The sequence below is a fragment of the Myotis brandtii genome, unplaced genomic scaffold (genome assembly GCF_000412655.1).
Source record: "Myotis brandtii unplaced genomic scaffold, ASM41265v1 scaffold208, whole genome shotgun sequence".
Lineage (NCBI taxonomy): Eukaryota > Metazoa > Chordata > Mammalia > Chiroptera > Vespertilionidae > Myotis > Myotis brandtii.
The window spans coordinates 6374143-6379416 of NW_005357764.1; the positions used below are offsets into that span (position 1 = coordinate 6374143).

General features: G+C 40.1%; 1 long non-coding RNA gene across 1 annotated transcript; it reads right to left on the reverse strand.

Moving 5' to 3' along the window:
• Positions 1–1588: 1588 nt before the first annotated feature.
• Positions 1589–5274, reverse strand: LOC106725982. The gene is made up of 2 exons (XR_001361998.1): positions 4895–5274; positions 1589–1934 (listed from the first exon to the last, which is right to left on the reverse strand). It is a non-coding gene; the product is annotated as an uncharacterized LOC106725982 (long non-coding RNA).

Here is a 5274-nt window from a genome sequence, read left to right on the forward strand (position 1 = left end):
TCTTCTAGAGAAAAAAGAATCCATCATGAGAAACCCATGGAAAAATGCATTTTAAAAGTGAATAATCAGCCCCGGCCGGTGTGGCTCAGTTGGCTGAGTGTCATCCTGTGCACCGTGAAGTCATCAGGTTTGATTACCAGTCAGGGCACAAGCCCAGGTAGTGGACTCAAGCCCCAGTAGGGGGTGTGCAGGAGGCAGCCAATTTTTATTTCTCTCTCTCTCGCCTTTCCCCTCTCCAAAATCAACAAAAACATTTTTAAAAAGCAATAACCACACTCTGACTTTCCACTTTATAATTTGGGTTTTTAAGCCTCACAAATTTCTACAAATAATTAGAATGAAATAGACTAGGCTACATTTGAGGAAAAGAAGAGGTTAAGGCTCATTAAGCATGTGCTTGGCCCTCCATCTTAATCCTTGCCATAGCTCTGGTAGTAGTTATTTCTGTGATCTCCATTTTTCAGATAAGGCTGGAGGGGAGAAGTGGCTTGTCCAAAGTTATAGGTCAGAGATCTTGTTTCTCCCAACTTGGTCCACTCCAGTGGTCACTAGAGATGAGCTAAAAGTTGCACAAAGATGAGGCCCATCCAAGGTGTGCAGCCTGGCCTTAAGCCATGGCAAGAGTCATCCCATTTCTCTGCCACCAGACACCATGCTCCCACAGTCAGCTCTCATTAGCACTTCTGGTTGTTCAGGTACCTGGGTTTTTCAATAAGTTAAACTAAAGCAGGATCCACTGTCTTATTTACTACTATCCTCAGGACCAAGCACCCTGATGCGTGAATCCTACTATGACTGGCTATTACACTGCTGTCTCCTAAATGATGTCCCTCTCTCAGTACTCATGCTTGGAATAAATACTTAATGGTGGATACTAAATAGGAAAGAGGAACAGGAGAGGGATAAAGAATAGATACATTGCCCTGACTGGTTTGGCTCAGTGGATGGAGTATCGGCCTGCGAACTCAAGGGTCCCAGGTTCGATTCTGGTCAGGGGCATGTGCCTTGGTTGCGGGCACATCCCCAGTGGGGAGTGTGCAGGAGGCAGCTGATCGATGTTTCTCTCTCATCGATGTTTCTGACTCTCTATCCCTCTCCCTTCCTCTCTGTAAAAAAATCAATAAAATATATTAAAAAAAAAAAAGAATAGATACATTAACTAAAAGGGGGAAATTAATACCAAAAATTTCAGAGCAGAGCAGCACTGCAATAAAGAATTTCTTTGTGCTTGGCAATTCCTCAAGTCTAGTAGAAGACAAGAGCGTAAGGCTCCCCCTCCAGGGGTGGGGGGAAATGTGGCCTTTACTCAGCAGCTGGGAGACCTTCTAGAGAATCTATAGATCAACTGGCTGCCTGGATCAAACTAAGGAATCTTTTGTCAGTTTTAAAATAAGATCAGATGCTCTTTTGTAGGCTACCTCTTCCCATGAGCTGATGGGTACTTGAAGCCTATGGTTTGATTCTCTCATCTCTTTAGAAAAGATGAGTGTGTGTGACAGTGGAGTATATGGATGGTATAAACTTCAGATAGCAATAGGAAATAAAGGGTCTGGTTTGTGAGGGGGAAAAAAGGACCATAAGACCAGAATCACACTTAAAGGTACATTGTTGAGAAATCCAAAGTGTAAAATCCATTACCTGCCATTATTACATCAACATAAAAAAATACGCATTTTAACAAAAAGTTTGATATTCAGAAACAAAATAAAAAGGCATGATTTATAAATACATAAATATCCATGCATACTTTTACTATGATAACTACTGGAAGAATGAGACCTTTTAAAATGCCACTTTCATTTCAACTGCCTCTTTCCTACATGTTGGTAATATCAGGAGTCGTAAGAGAGCTTCTGTGGTCAAAGTCACATTCTTCCTTTCTAGCCTGTAGCTGATAATGAAAATGTGATGGATCTTCTGTCTTAGCTTTGATGCTGGGGGGAAAAAAGGAAAAGATTATGTAGTCATGTAGCCCAGTGAATCAGATTCATAAAATACAGCGGCGATGCAATATTTATGTACTACCCAGATAGTAAGAAGACTCAAATTATTAATATTTTACTACACACAAAAAATTCAGAACTCTGACCATACCATCCATTTGGAAGCCAGAACCTAATTTTTTTTTGTCATTTGTGATCTGTAAATGTTCACAATTTAATGTGATAATGGAAATGCTTAAAATATAACTTTTTTTCCTAGCATGCTTTGCAATGAAAGGTTCTAAAAGCAGAATCACACAGTTATTGTTCTAAATTAAAATCAGCTAAATCCAGGTAGTAATTCACAACATTCCACATTAAGTCAGGATATTTAGGAGATGTGAAGGTTATGTACTTCTGGATTTCACACTATTAGAAACTGTCTTGAAATAGTGGCGAAATGAAGCAGACATATTATTTCTGGGTACTCTCTAGCACCTTTGGTAAATTTAAACATGGCTTTAGACAACTTTTAAGGAAGGTGTGAAGAAATCATTTTGGCTGTCACCTTGTATTTGAATGGATTTCCTTAACATTTAGCAGTGTGAATGAATCAATCTGAGAGTCTTTTTAGTAATCAGAGTTTTCAAGGTATGACCTATATCCTAGCTAAGCCTATTGCATCAGTCTTTTTGAGTAATTTAAAAGCAGCAAAATTCCTCACCAAAAACAAAAAGTATAAGAAGTCTTTCTCCTTTTAGGAGAATGCAATATCACCTAAAGAAACCATCTTCAAAGGGAAGGAGATTATTCTCTAAATTGTCTCTCAGATTTCTGATAAGACAACAGCACAACAGTTGCCGCTGGCTTTGGTTGCTGCAAGTCTGGTCTTTGACACAAAGTGTTGATACGTGATCCACTCATCCTGGGCCCCAGGCAACAGACTGGCCTATGGGGTCAGACAGAGCTTTTCTGGCTGCTTTTAGCAGATAAAGGGGAAAAGGTAGCTCCACTGAGCATTTATCTTGGGGATGCAAGACAAAACTGATTTAACTAATCTGACAGGCTGCTTTTTTTTTTTTTTTAAATACAAATACTCACCACCTTAGAATCCTATCTCCTTCCACCAAGTGGCTGCTCCATTACCCTACAGCTTGCCAAGACTGTACATAATGCACAAAAAAAGAACCTCTTGAAACGCAGATACACTTATTTTTCTAACTTCTCCTTCACTTTCCATTCTGCCATTTTCCCTCATGGATAAAAATGTTTTCAGGGGAAATGGACAATAATTACAATGACAAATTCTTTCTTTTAGTCAATAATGACAGCTTCCTAGTCAATCACTCCTCTTTCTCCTTAAGACAATGCATTGGAAATATTAATTCTGACAGTCATAGTAATGACACCCTTTCTGAGTAAGCTGCTGCAAATTTGTTAATTATTGCTTATTAATGGATAAAGCTGGTCAACCACAAAAGCTGCCAGTAGGTGCCTGGGGATGATTGTTAGATAAATGTTGTTCACTCCATATATTTGTGTTTGAACCTCCCTCTTTCTAAAGAAAAACCATACACTGCAACTGTTGGACAAGTACCATCAGTAGACCAGACACTCTAACCACTGAGCCAAACCGGCCAGGACCATAAGTGTTTTTAAAGTCTTACTTTAAAGAGCTTATGTCCCTAAGTCATCTTCACTAAGTCCTAAGATATCAACAATGCCAGGCGATTCATTTCCACCTGCTAGCTAGCCATAAGACTCAACTAAACTCTAATTTTAGAGGTAGGGGTCAATTATGGGCAGAACTACAACATGTTTTCAGGTGCATGGCTCAACATCAAGGTTTTCTTTTGTTCTGGGCTGGCAATGTTGCTTAAGGTTTGCCAGTATCTACTACATGCAAACACCTCAGGGAAGAGACAAAAGTCCCTGAAGGCTCTTCCCAGTGGGCTCTCAAGGTGGCCTTCAATGGAGAGGGGACAGCCTTCAACACAAAGTCTGTCATGCACACATGCCCGGGTTGTAGGCTCAATCCCCAGTAGGAAGTGTGCAGGAGGAGGCAGCCGATTGATGATTCTCATCACTGATGTTTCTCTCTCTTCCCCCACTTCTCTCTGAAATCAATAAAAATTTTAAAAAAATTTAGAAAAAGAAAAATAAGTATTGAAGGAAATTGAAACACACGTAATCCAAAAGTGCTACAGAAGTAGAGGCTCCCTGCAGGCTTCTTCCAGGTAGCCAGATGCTAAGGATTAGTTTGACCGCAAACCTGGTTTCTAGGATGCCAGGTTCGTGCCTGAGAACTATTCTCTGGAGCAGTGGTTCTCAACCTTCCTAAAGCCGCGACCCTTTAATACAGTTCCTCATGTTGTGGTGACCCCCAACCATAAAATTATTTTCGTTGCTACTTCATACCTGTAATTTTGCTACTGTTATGAATCGCAATGTAAATATCTGATATGCTATATGTGTTTTCCGATGGTCGCGACCCACAGGTTGAGAACCGCTGGAGGCTCAGCGTGTGCAATGACAGCATAAAAAAATGGATATCCCAGGACAGGGTTCCCTACATTTTTGATGCTCAAGACCCCTTTACAATATATAACAGTTTAGAGAGACCTTCCCCCCAACACACACATACACTTCACTCTGGCCTATGTTAGGGATGTGCGTGTCAATTGCAAAACCTCTCCTTAGGTTTTGCAACCCAATTATCATGAAGTGGTCTGATCTCTAATAGCCTGGTATGACAAAATACAGCTACAAACAAGAGAGGAAAGTATACTACAAAAGAAAATTGATGTGAAAGATCTCAGGGAGGGCAGAATACCTTTTAGGAGCAAAAAAGCAAGGAGAGGATCTGCCACAAGCAGGAAGTAAAGGTTCACCCTATTCAGAAAACAGTATATATTCTAATGCATCACTATCAACTCTATACCATTTCAAATGCACTTGGAGAGCCTGTTTACCTTTTTCATTAACTCACTTCTGGTAGTAAATTGTGGCAGGTCTTCCACTTCAATCCCATCAGCCATTTCCATCACCTTGTCTAAAAGGTCTTTGTTGTAACTGCACAATAAAAAGTAGTAAGGTTAAAAACCTTGGAAAAAATTGCTTGTCAGTATGGGGCTAACAAGAAACTGCAGGTAAAGGGACTGTAAACTCAATTCTCAGAGGACTGATTTGATACCAGAGGGGAAATCAATACATGTTCAGCAGCAGGTTAGTTAACAGTTCTTCCTGTTGGGAATACAGAAGTGGCTCTAGGAATGCCAAGAGAGCAGGTATTCCAAAACAAATTTACAAAACAAACAAAACATTTACAAAAATAGAGGCACCGTACATCTGG